Source organism: Ranitomeya imitator, unplaced genomic scaffold, assembly GCF_032444005.1.
Source record: "Ranitomeya imitator isolate aRanImi1 unplaced genomic scaffold, aRanImi1.pri SCAFFOLD_909, whole genome shotgun sequence".
NCBI lineage: Eukaryota > Metazoa > Chordata > Amphibia > Anura > Dendrobatidae > Ranitomeya > Ranitomeya imitator.
In genome coordinates, this window is record NW_027193872.1 from 18,765 (window position 1) to 32,500 (window position 13,736).

The following is a 13,736-nucleotide window of genomic DNA, read 5'->3' on the forward strand; positions in this document are numbered from 1 at the left end:
TTTTGGCTTTTGGACAAAGGCATGAGATTTTTTTTTTGCAAAATGGTTTTGTTTCCATGTTTTTTCTTTTTTTCAGTAGTCTGACAAATGAAAGGTTCCTTGGTTGAAAAGTGCACTTTGTCCTGTGTTCAGACATAGAGGAAGACCTGTTGAGTTTGGCTGGATCATTTTTTTTCAATTTCATTTCGGTGTGTTTGAACAGTTTGAGCTTAGCACGGAGTTTCTGTAGTGTAGTGGTTATCACGTTCGCCTAACACGCGAAAGGTCCCCAGTTCAAAACTGGGCAGAAACACGCCATTATGCTTTGCTGACAAAGCTATTGACTTTCAGTTCTTGATCTCGATTGCTTGTCGTGAGCCCAGTAACGTCTTTCATCTAGTTTCTGTAGTGTAGTGGTTATCACGTTCGCCTCACACGCGAAAGGTCCCCAGTTCGAAACTGGGCAGAAACAATGCATTTTGACTTTCAATCCTTGATCTTTATTCCTTGCCATGACCACAGTAACCTTTTTCGTTCCGTTTCTGTAGTGTAGTGGTTATCACATTCGCCTAACACGCGAAAGGTCCCCAGTTCAAAACTGGGCAGAAACATGCCATAATGCGTTGCTGACAAAGCTATTGACTTTCAGTTCTTGATCTCGATTGCTTGTCGTGAGCCCAGTAACGTCTGTTATCTAGTTTCTGTAGTGTAGTGGTTATCACGTTCGCTTTACACGCGAAAGGTCTCCGGTTCGATCCCGGGCAGAAGCATGCGGTTTCTCTTTATTTTGATCACAAGTGTATATTGTTGATGTAATCAGCATCATTTTTACCCCTTTGATGATTTCTACATGCGTCTGCTTTTGTCAAGAGTGTGTGTTTTTGACATTGTATACGTTTTTCTAGTTCAAGTAACACCTGATAGGATCAAGGTGCGAAAGCAGGCATCTACTTGCTTTTTCTCTTTCTTTTTGGCTTTTGGACAAAGGCATGAGATTTTTTTTTTGCAAAATGGTTTTGTTTCCATGTTTTTTCTTTTTTTCAGTAGTCTGACAAATGAAAGGTTCCTTGGTTGAAAAGTGCACTTTGTCCTGTGTTCAGACATAGAGGAAGACCTGTTGAGTTTGGCTGGATCATTTTTTTTCAATTTCATTTCGGTGTGTTTGAACAGTTTGAGCTTAGCACGGAGTTTCTGTAGTGTAGTGGTTATCACGTTCGCCTAACACGCGAAAGGTCCCCAGTTCAAAACTGGGCAGAAACACGCCATTATGCTTTGCTGACAAAGCTATTGACTTTCAGTTCTTGATCTCGATTGCTTGTCGTGAGCCCAGTAACGTCTTTCATCTAGTTTCTGTAGTGTAGTGGTTATCACGTTCGCCTCACACGCGAAAGGTCCCCAGTTCGAAACTGGGCAGAAACAATGCATTTTGACTTTCAATCCTTGATCTTTATTCCTTGCCATGACCACAGTAACCTTTTTCGTTCCGTTTCTGTAGTGTAGTGGTTATCACATTCGCCTAACACGCGAAAGGTCCCCAGTTCAAAACTGGGCAGAAACATGCCATAATGCTTTGCTGACAAAGCTATTGACTTTCAGTTCTTGATCTCGATTGCTTGTCGTGAGCCCAGTAACGTCTGTTATCTAGTTTCTGTAGTGTAGTGGTTATCACGTTCGCTTTACACGCGAAAGGTCTCCGGTTCGATCCCGGGCAGAAGCATGCGGTTTCTCTTTATTTTGATCACAAGTGTATATTGTTGATGTAATCAGCATCATTTTTACCCCTTTGATGATTTCTACATGCGTCTGCTTTTGTCAAGAGTGTGTGTTTTTGACATTGTATACGTTTTTCTAGTTCAAGTAACACCTGATAGGATCAAGGTGCGAAAGCAGGCATCTACTTGCTTTTTCTCTTTCTTTTTGGCTTTTGGACAAAGGCATGAGATTTTTTTTTTGCAAAATGGTTTTGTTTCCATGTTTTTTCTTTTTTTCAGTAGTCTGACAAATGAAAGGTTCCTTGGTTGAAAAGTGCACTTTGTCCTGTGTTCAGACATAGAGGAAGACCTGTTGAGTTTGGCTGGATCATTTTTTTTCAATTTCATTTCGGTGTGTTTGAACAGTTTGAGCTTAGCACGGAGTTTCTGTAGTGTAGTGGTTATCACGTTCGCCTAACACGCGAAAGGTCCCCAGTTCAAAACTGGGCAGAAACACGCCATTATGCTTTGCTGACAAAGCTATTGACTTTCAGTTCTTGATCTCGATTGCTTGTCGTGAGCCCAGTAACGTCTTTCATCTAGTTTCTGTAGTGTAGTGGTTATCACGTTCGCCTCACACGCGAAAGGTCCCCAGTTCGAAACTGGGCAGAAACAATGCATTTTGACTTTCAATCCTTGATCTTTATTCCTTGCCATGACCACAGTAACCTTTTTCGTTCCGTTTCTGTAGTGTAGTGGTTATCACATTCGCCTAACACGCGAAAGGTCCCCAGTTCAAAACTGGGCAGAAACATGCCATAATGCTTTGCTGACAAAGCTATTGACTTTCAGTTCTTGATCTCGATTGCTTGTCGTGAGCCCAGTAACGTCTGTTATCTAGTTTCTGTAGTGTAGTGGTTATCACGTTCGCTTTACACGCGAAAGGTCTCCGGTTCGATCCCGGGCAGAAGCATGCGGTTTCTCTTTATTTTGATCACAAGTGTATATTGTTGATGTAATCAGCATCATTTTTACCCCTTTGATGATTTCTACATGCGTCTGCTTTTGTCAAGAGTGTGTGTTTTTGACATTGTATACGTTTTTCTAGTTCAAGTAACACCTGATAGGATCAAGGTGCGAAAGCAGGCATCTACTTGCTTTTTCTCTTTCTTTTTGGCTTTTGGACAAAGGCATGAGATTTTTTTTTTGCAAAATGGTTTTGTTTCCATGTTTTTTCTTTTTTTCAGTAGTCTGACAAATGAAAGGTTCCTTGGTTGAAAAGTGCACTTTGTCCTGTGTTCAGACATAGAGGAAGACCTGTTGAGTTTGGCTGGATCATTTTTTTTCAATTTCATTTCGGTGTGTTTGAACAGTTTGAGCTTAGCACGGAGTTTCTGTAGTGTAGTGGTTATCACGTTCGCCTAACACGCGAAAGGTCCCCAGTTCAAAACTGGGCAGAAACACGCCATTATGCTTTGCTGACAAAGCTATTGACTTTCAGTTCTTGATCTCGATTGCTTGTCGTGAGCCCAGTAACGTCTTTCATCTAGTTTCTGTAGTGTAGTGGTTATCACGTTCGCCTCACACGCGAAAGGTCCCCAGTTCGAAACTGGGCAGAAACAATGCATTTTGACTTTCAATCCTTGATCTTTATTCCTTGCCATGACCACAGTAACCTTTTTCGTTCCGTTTCTGTAGTGTAGTGGTTATCACATTCGCCTAACACGCGAAAGGTCCCCAGTTCAAAACTGGGCAGAAACATGCCATAATGCGTTGCTGACAAAGCTATTGACTTTCAGTTCTTGATCTCGATTGCTTGTCGTGAGCCCAGTAACGTCTGTTATCTAGTTTCTGTAGTGTAGTGGTTATCACGTTCGCTTTACACGCGAAAGGTCTCCGGTTCGATCCCGGGCAGAAGCATGCGGTTTCTCTTTATTTTGATCACAAGTGTATATTGTTGATGTAATCAGCATCATTTTTACCCCTTTGATGATTTCTACATGCGTCTGCTTTTGTCAAGAGTGTGTGTTTTTGACATTGTATACGTTTTTCTAGTTCAAGTAACACCTGATAGGATCAAGGTGCGAAAGCAGGCATCTACTTGCTTTTTCTCTTTCTTTTTGGCTTTTGGACAAAGGCATGAGATTTTTTTTTTGCAAAATGGTTTTGTTTCCATGTTTTTTCTTTTTTTCAGTAGTCTGACAAATGAAAGGTTCCTTGGTTGAAAAGTGCACTTTGTCCTGTGTTCAGACATAGAGGAAGACCTGTTGAGTTTGGCTGGATCATTTTTTTTCAATTTCATTTCGGTGTGTTTGAACAGTTTGAGCTTAGCACGGAGTTTCTGTAGTGTAGTGGTTATCACGTTCGCCTAACACGCGAAAGGTCCCCAGTTCAAAACTGGGCAGAAACACGCCATTATGCTTTGCTGACAAAGCTATTGACTTTCAGTTCTTGATCTCGATTGCTTGTCGTGAGCCCAGTAACGTCTTTCATCTAGTTTCTGTAGTGTAGTGGTTATCACGTTCGCCTCACACGCGAAAGGTCCCCAGTTCGAAACTGGGCAGAAACAATGCATTTTGACTTTCAATCCTTGATCTTTATTCCTTGCCATGACCACAGTAACCTTTTTCGTTCCGTTTCTGTAGTGTAGTGGTTATCACATTCGCCTAACACGCGAAAGGTCCCCAGTTCAAAACTGGGCAGAAACATGCCATAATGCGTTGCTGACAAAGCTATTGACTTTCAGTTCTTGATCTCGATTGCTTGTCGTGAGCCCAGTAACGTCTGTTATCTAGTTTCTGTAGTGTAGTGGTTATCACGTTCGCTTTACACGCGAAAGGTCTCCGGTTCGATCCCGGGCAGAAGCATGCGGTTTCTCTTTATTTTGATCACAAGTGTATATTGTTGATGTAATCAGCATCATTTTTACCCCTTTGATGATTTCTACATGCGTCTGCTTTTGTCAAGAGTGTGTGTTTTTGACATTGTATACGTTTTTCTAGTTCAAGTAACACCTGATAGGATCAAGGTGCGAAAGCAGGCATCTACTTGCTTTTTCTCTTTCTTTTTGGCTTTTGGACAAAGGCATGAGATTTTTTTTTTGCAAAATGGTTTTGTTTCCATGTTTTTTCTTTTTTTCAGTAGTCTGACAAATGAAAGGTTCCTTGGTTGAAAAGTGCACTTTGTCCTGTGTTCAGACATAGAGGAAGACCTGTTGAGTTTGGCTGGATCATTTTTTTTCAATTTCATTTCGGTGTGTTTGAACAGTTTGAGCTTAGCACGGAGTTTCTGTAGTGTAGTGGTTATCACGTTCGCCTAACACGCGAAAGGTCCCCAGTTCAAAACTGGGCAGAAACACGCCATTATGCTTTGCTGACAAAGCTATTGACTTTCAGTTCTTGATCTCGATTGCTTGTCGTGAGCCCAGTAACGTCTTTCATCTAGTTTCTGTAGTGTAGTGGTTATCACGTTCGCCTCACACGCGAAAGGTCCCCAGTTCGAAACTGGGCAGAAACAATGCATTTTGACTTTCAATCCTTGATCTTTATTCCTTGCCATGACCACAGTAACCTTTTTCGTTCCGTTTCTGTAGTGTAGTGGTTATCACATTCGCCTAACACGCGAAAGGTCCCCAGTTCAAAACTGGGCAGAAACATGCCATAATGCTTTGCTGACAAAGCTATTGACTTTCAGTTCTTGATCTCGATTGCTTGTCGTGAGCCCAGTAACGTCTGTTATCTAGTTTCTGTAGTGTAGTGGTTATCACGTTCGCTTTACACGCGAAAGGTCTCCGGTTCGATCCCGGGCAGAAGCATGCGGTTTCTCTTTATTTTGATCACAAGTGTATATTGTTGATGTAATCAGCATCATTTTTACCCCTTTGATGATTTCTACATGCGTCTGCTTTTGTCAAGAGTGTGTGTTTTTGACATTGTATACGTTTTTCTAGTTCAAGTAACACCTGATAGGATCAAGGTGCGAAAGCAGGCATCTACTTGCTTTTTCTCTTTCTTTTTGGCTTTTGGACAAAGGCATGAGATTTTTTTTTTGCAAAATGGTTTTGTTTCCATGTTTTTTCTTTTTTTCAGTAGTCTGACAAATGAAAGGTTCCTTGGTTGAAAAGTGCACTTTGTCCTGTGTTCAGACATAGAGGAAGACCTGTTGAGTTTGGCTGGATCATTTTTTTTCAATTTCATTTCGGTGTGTTTGAACAGTTTGAGCTTAGCACGGAGTTTCTGTAGTGTAGTGGTTATCACGTTCGCCTAACACGCGAAAGGTCCCCAGTTCAAAACTGGGCAGAAACACGCCATTATGCTTTGCTGACAAAGCTATTGACTTTCAGTTCTTGATCTCGATTGCTTGTCGTGAGCCCAGTAACGTCTTTCATCTAGTTTCTGTAGTGTAGTGGTTATCACGTTCGCCTCACACGCGAAAGGTCCCCAGTTCGAAACTGGGCAGAAACAATGCATTTTGACTTTCAATCCTTGATCTTTATTCCTTGCCATGACCACAGTAACCTTTTTCGTTCCGTTTCTGTAGTGTAGTGGTTATCACATTCGCCTAACACGCGAAAGGTCCCCAGTTCAAAACTGGGCAGAAACATGCCATAATGCTTTGCTGACAAAGCTATTGACTTTCAGTTCTTGATCTCGATTGCTTGTCGTGAGCCCAGTAACGTCTGTTATCTAGTTTCTGTAGTGTAGTGGTTATCACGTTCGCTTTACACGCGAAAGGTCTCCGGTTCGATCCCGGGCAGAAGCATGCGGTTTCTCTTTATTTTGATCACAAGTGTATATTGTTGATGTAATCAGCATCATTTTTACCCCTTTGATGATTTCTACATGCGTCTGCTTTTGTCAAGAGTGTGTGTTTTTGACATTGTATACGTTTTTCTAGTTCAAGTAACACCTGATAGGATCAAGGTGCGAAAGCAGGCATCTACTTGCTTTTTCTCTTTCTTTTTGGCTTTTGGACAAAGGCATGAGATTTTTTTTTTGCAAAATGGTTTTGTTTCCATGTTTTTTCTTTTTTTCAGTAGTCTGACAAATGAAAGGTTCCTTGGTTGAAAAGTGCACTTTGTCCTGTGTTCAGACATAGAGGAAGACCTGTTGAGTTTGGCTGGATCATTTTTTTTCAATTTCATTTCGGTGTGTTTGAACAGTTTGAGCTTAGCACGGAGTTTCTGTAGTGTAGTGGTTATCACGTTCGCCTAACACGCGAAAGGTCCCCAGTTCAAAACTGGGCAGAAACACGCCATTATGCTTTGCTGACAAAGCTATTGACTTTCAGTTCTTGATCTCGATTGCTTGTCGTGAGCCCAGTAACGTCTTTCATCTAGTTTCTGTAGTGTAGTGGTTATCACGTTCGCCTCACACGCGAAAGGTCCCCAGTTCGAAACTGGGCAGAAACAATGCATTTTGACTTTCAATCCTTGATCTTTATTCCTTGCCATGACCACAGTAACCTTTTTCGTTCCGTTTCTGTAGTGTAGTGGTTATCACATTCGCCTAACACGCGAAAGGTCCCCAGTTCAAAACTGGGCAGAAACATGCCATAATGCTTTGCTGACAAAGCTATTGACTTTCAGTTCTTGATCTCGATTGCTTGTCGTGAGCCCAGTAACGTCTGTTATCTAGTTTCTGTAGTGTAGTGGTTATCACGTTCGCTTTACACGCGAAAGGTCTCCGGTTCGATCCCGGGCAGAAGCATGCGGTTTCTCTTTATTTTGATCACAAGTGTATATTGTTGATGTAATCAGCATCATTTTTACCCCTTTGATGATTTCTACATGCGTCTGCTTTTGTCAAGAGTGTGTGTTTTTGACATTGTATACGTTTTTCTAGTTCAAGTAACACCTGATAGGATCAAGGTGCGAAAGCAGGCATCTACTTGCTTTTTCTCTTTCTTTTTGGCTTTTGGACAAAGGCATGAGATTTTTTTTTTGCAAAATGGTTTTGTTTCCATGTTTTTTCTTTTTTTCAGTAGTCTGACAAATGAAAGGTTCCTTGGTTGAAAAGTGCACTTTGTCCTGTGTTCAGACATAGAGGAAGACCTGTTGAGTTTGGCTGGATCATTTTTTTTCAATTTCATTTCGGTGTGTTTGAACAGTTTGAGCTTAGCACGGAGTTTCTGTAGTGTAGTGGTTATCACGTTCGCCTAACACGCGAAAGGTCCCCAGTTCAAAACTGGGCAGAAACACGCCATTATGCTTTGCTGACAAAGCTATTGACTTTCAGTTCTTGATCTCGATTGCTTGTCGTGAGCCCAGTAACGTCTTTCATCTAGTTTCTGTAGTGTAGTGGTTATCACGTTCGCCTCACACGCGAAAGGTCCCCAGTTCGAAACTGGGCAGAAACAATGCATTTTGACTTTCAATCCTTGATCTTTATTCCTTGCCATGACCACAGTAACCTTTTTCGTTCCGTTTCTGTAGTGTAGTGGTTATCACATTCGCCTAACACGCGAAAGGTCCCCAGTTCAAAACTGGGCAGAAACATGCCATAATGCTTTGCTGACAAAGCTATTGACTTTCAGTTCTTGATCTCGATTGCTTGTCGTGAGCCCAGTAGCGTCTGTTATCTAGTTTCTGTAGTGTAGTGGTTATCACGTTCGCTTTACACGCGAAAGGTCTCCGGTTCGATCCCGGGCAGAAGCATGCGGTTTCTCTTTATTTTGATCACAAGTGTATATTGTTGATGTAATCAGCATCATTTTTACCCCTTTGATGATTTCTACATGCGTCTGCTTTTGTCAAGAGTGTGTGTTTTTGACATTGTATACGTTTTTCTAGTTCAAGTAACACCTGATAGGATCAAGGTGCGAAAGCAGGCATCTACTTGCTTTTTCTCTTTCTTTTTGGCTTTTGGACAAAGGCATGAGATTTTTTTTTTGCAAAATGGTTTTGTTTCCATGTTTTTTCTTTTTTTCAGTAGTCTGACAAATGAAAGGTTCCTTGGTTGAAAAGTGCACTTTGTCCTGTGTTCAGACATAGAGGAAGACCTGTTGAGTTTGGCTGGATCATTTTTTTTCAATTTCATTTCGGTGTGTTTGAACAGTTTGAGCTTAGCACGGAGTTTCTGTAGTGTAGTGGTTATCACGTTCGCCTAACACGCGAAAGGTCCACAGTTCAAAACTGGGCAGAAACACGCCATTATGCTTTGCTGACAAAGCTATTGACTTTCAGTTCTTGATCTCGATTGCTTGTCGTGAGCCCAGTAACGTCTTTCATCTAGTTTCTGTAGTGTAGTGGTTATCACGTTCGCCTCACACGCGAAAGGTCCCCAGTTCGAAACTGGGCAGAAACAATGCATTTTGACTTTCAATCCTTGATCTTTATTCCTTGCCATGACCACAGTAACCTTTTTCGTTCCGTTTCTGTAGTGTAGTGGTTATCACATTCGCCTAACACGCGAAAGGTCCCCAGTTCAAAACTGGGCAGAAACATGCCATAATGCTTTGCTGACAAAGCTATTGACTTTCAGTTCTTGATCTCGATTGCTTGTCGTGAGCCCAGTAACGTCTGTTATCTAGTTTCTGTAGTGTAGTGGTTATCACGTTCGCTTTACACGCGAAAGGTCTCCGGTTCGATCCCGGGCAGAAGCATGCGGTTTCTCTTTATTTTGATCACAAGTGTATATTGTTGATGTAATCAGCATCATTTTTACCCCTTTGATGATTTCTACATGCGTCTGCTTTTGTCAAGAGTGTGTGTTTTTGACATTGTATACGTTTTTCTAGTTCAAGTAACACCTGATAGGATCAAGGTGCGAAAGCAGGCATCTACTTGCTTTTTCTCTTTCTTTTTGGCTTTTGGACAAAGGCATGAGATTTTTTTTTTGCAAAATGGTTTTGTTTCCATGTTTTTTCTTTTTTTCAGTAGTCTGACAAATGAAAGGTTCCTTGGTTGAAAAGTGCACTTTGTCCTGTGTTCAGACATAGAGGAAGACCTGTTGAGTTTGGCTGGATCATTTTTTTTCAATTTCATTTCGGTGTGTTTGAACAGTTTGAGCTTAGCACGGAGTTTCTGTAGTGTAGTGGTTATCACGTTCGCCTAACACGCGAAAGGTCCCCAGTTCAAAACTGGGCAGAAACACGCCATTATGCTTTGCTGACAAAGCTATTGACTTTCAGTTCTTGATCTCGATTGCTTGTCGTGAGCCCAGTAACGTCTTTCATCTAGTTTCTGTAGTGTAGTGGTTATCACGTTCGCCTCACACGCGAAAGGTCCCCAGTTCGAAACTGGGCAGAAACAATGCATTTTGACTTTCAATCCTTGATCTTTATTCCTTGCCATGACCACAGTAACCTTTTTCGTTCCGTTTCTGTAGTGTAGTGGTTATCACATTCGCCTAACACGCGAAAGGTCCCCAGTTCAAAACTGGGCAGAAACATGCCATAATGCTTTGCTGACAAAGCTATTGACTTTCAGTTCTTGATCTCGATTGCTTGTCGTGAGCCCAGTAACGTCTGTTATCTAGTTTCTGTAGTGTAGTGGTTATCACGTTCGCTTTACACGCGAAAGGTCTCCGGTTCGATCCCGGGCAGAAGCATGCGGTTTCTCTTTATTTTGATCACAAGTGTATATTGTTGATGTAATCAGCATCATTTTTACCCCTTTGATGATTTCTACATGCGTCTGCTTTTGTCAAGAGTGTGTGTTTTTGACATTGTATACGTTTTTCTAGTTCAAGTAACACCTGATAGGATCAAGGTGCGAAAGCAGGCATCTACTTGCTTTTTCTCTTTCTTTTTGGCTTTTGGACAAAGGCATGAGATTTTTTTTTTGCAAAATGGTTTTGTTTCCATGTTTTTTCTTTTTTTCAGTAGTCTGACAAATGAAAGGTTCCTTGGTTGAAAAGTGCACTTTGTCCTGTGTTCAGACATAGAGGAAGACCTGTTGAGTTTGGCTGGATCATTTTTTTTCAATTTCATTTCGGTGTGTTTGAACAGTTTGAGCTTAGCACGGAGTTTCTGTAGTGTAGTGGTTATCACGTTCGCCTAACACGCGAAAGGTCCCCAGTTCAAAACTGGGCAGAAACACGCCATTATGCTTTGCTGACAAAGCTATTGACTTTCAGTTCTTGATCTCGATTGCTTGTCGTGAGCCCAGTAACGTCTTTCATCTAGTTTCTGTAGTGTAGTGGTTATCACGTTCGCCTCACACGCGAAAGGTCCCCAGTTCGAAACTGGGCAGAAACAATGCATTTTGACTTTCAATCCTTGATCTTTATTCCTTGCCATGACCACAGTAACCTTTTTCGTTCCGTTTCTGTAGTGTAGTGGTTATCACATTCGCCTAACACGCGAAAGGTCCCCAGTTCAAAACTGGGCAGAAACATGCCATAATGCTTTGCTGACAAAGCTATTGACTTTCAGTTCTTGATCTCGATTGCTTGTCGTGAGCCCAGTAACGTCTGTTATCTAGTTTCTGTAGTGTAGTGGTTATCACGTTCGCTTTACACGCGAAAGGTCTCCGGTTCGATCCCGGGCAGAAGCATGCGGTTTCTCTTTATTTTGATCACAAGTGTATATTGTTGATGTAATCAGCATCATTTTTACCCCTTTGATGATTTCTACATGCGTCTGCTTTTGTCAAGAGTGTGTGTTTTTGACATTGTATACGTTTTTCTAGTTCAAGTAACACCTGATAGGATCAAGGTGCGAAAGCAGGCATCTACTTGCTTTTTCTCTTTCTTTTTGGCTTTTGGACAAAGGCATGAGATTTTTTTTTTGCAAAATGGTTTTGTTTCCATGTTTTTTCTTTTTTTCAGTAGTCTGACAAATGAAAGGTTCCTTGGTTGAAAAGTGCACCTTGTCCTGTGTTCAGACATAGGGGAAGACCTGTTGAGTTTGGCTGGATCATTTTTTTTCAATTTCATTTCGGTGTGTTTGAACAGTTTGAGCTTAGCACGGAGTTTCTGTAGTGTAGTGGTTATCACGTTCGCCTAACACGCGAAAGGTCCCCAGTTCAAAACTGGGCAGAAACACGCCATTATGCTTTGCTGACAAAGCTATTGACTTTCAGTTCTTGATCTCGATTGCTTGTCGTGAGCCCAGTAACGTCTTTCATCTAGTTTCTGTAGTGTAGTGGTTATCACGTTCGCCTCACACGCGAAAGGTCCCCAGTTCGAAACTGGGCAGAAACAATGCATTTTGACTTTCAATCCTTGATCTTTATTCCTTGCCATGACCACAGTAACCTTTTTCGTTCCGTTTCTGTAGTGTAGTGGTTATCACATTCGCCTAACACGCGAAAGGTCCCCAGTTCAAAACTGGGCAGAAACATGCCATAATGCTTTGCTGACAAAGCTATTGACTTTCAGTTCTTGATCTCGATTGCTTGTCGTGAGCCCAGTAGCGTCTGTTATCTAGTTTCTGTAGTGTAGTGGTTATCACGTTCGCTTTACACGCGAAAGGTCTCCGGTTCGATCCCGGGCAGAAGCATGCGGTTTCTCTTTATTTTGATCACAAGTGTATATTGTTGATGTAATCAGCATCATTTTTACCCCTTTGATGATTTCTACATGCGTCTGCTTTTGTCAAGAGTGTGTGTTTTTGACATTGTATACGTTTTTCTAGTTCAAGTAACACCTGATAGGATCAAGGTGCGAAAGCAGGCATCTACTTGCTTTTTCTCTTTCTTTTTGGCTTTTGGACAAAGGCATGAGATTTTTTTTTTGCAAAATGGTTTTGTTTCCATGTTTTTTCTTTTTTTCAGTAGTCTGACAAATGAAAGGTTCCTTGGTTGAAAAGTGCACTTTGTCCTGTGTTCAGACATAGAGGAAGACCTGTTGAGTTTGGCTGGATCATTTTTTTTCAATTTCATTTCGGTGTGTTTGAACAGTTTGAGCTTAGCACGGAGTTTCTGTAGTGTAGTGGTTATCACGTTCGCCTAACACGCGAAAGGTCCCCAGTTCAAAACTGGGCAGAAACACGCCATTATGCTTTGCTGACAAAGCTATTGACTTTCAGTTCTTGATCTCGATTGCTTGTCGTGAGCCCAGTAACGTCTTTCATCTAGTTTCTGTAGTGTAGTGGTTATCACGTTCGCCTCACACGCGAAAGGTCCCCAGTTCGAAACTGGGCAGAAACAATGCATTTTGACTTTCAATCCTTGATCTTTATTCCTTGCCATGACCACAGTAACCTTTTTCGTTCCGTTTCTGTAGTGTAGTGGTTATCACATTCGCCTAACACGCGAAAGGTCCCCAGTTCAAAACTGGGCAGAAACATGCCATAATGCTTTGCTGACAAAGCTATTGACTTTCAGTTCTTGATCTCGATTGCTTGTCGTGAGCCCAGTAACGTCTGTTATCTAGTTTCTGTAGTGTAGTGGTTATCACGTTCGCTTTACACGCGAAAGGTCTCCGGTTCGATCCCGGGCAGAAGCATGCGGTTTCTCTTTATTTTGATCACAAGTGTATATTGTTGATGTAATCAGCATCATTTTTACCCCTTTGATGATTTCTACATGCGTCTGCTTTTGTCAAGAGTGTGTGTTTTTGACATTGTATACGTTTTTCTAGTTCAAGTAACACCTGATAGGATCAAGGTGCGAAAGCAGGCATCTACTTGCTTTTTCTCTTTCTTTTTGGCTTTTGGACAAAGGCATGAGATTTTTTTTTTGCAAAATGGTTTTGTTTCCATGTTTTTTCTTTTTTTCAGTAGTCTGACAAATGAAAGGTTCCTTGGTTGAAAAGTGCACTTTGTCCTGTGTTCAGACATAGAGGAAGACCTGTTGAGTTTGGCTGGATCATTTTTTTTCAATTTCATTTCGGTGTGTTTGAACAGTTTGAGCTTAGCACGGAGTTTCTGTAGTGTAGTGGTTATCACGTTCGCCTAACACGCGAAAGGTCCCCAGTTCAAAACTGGGCAGAAACACGCCATTATGCTTTGCTGACAAAGCTATTGACTTTCAGTTCTTGATCTCGATTGCTTGTCGTGAGCCCAGTAACGTCTTTCATCTAGTTTCTGTAGTGTAGTGGTTATCACGTTCGCCTCACACGCGAAAGGTCCCCAGTTCGAAACTGGGCAGAAACAATGCATTTTGACTTTCAATCCTTGATC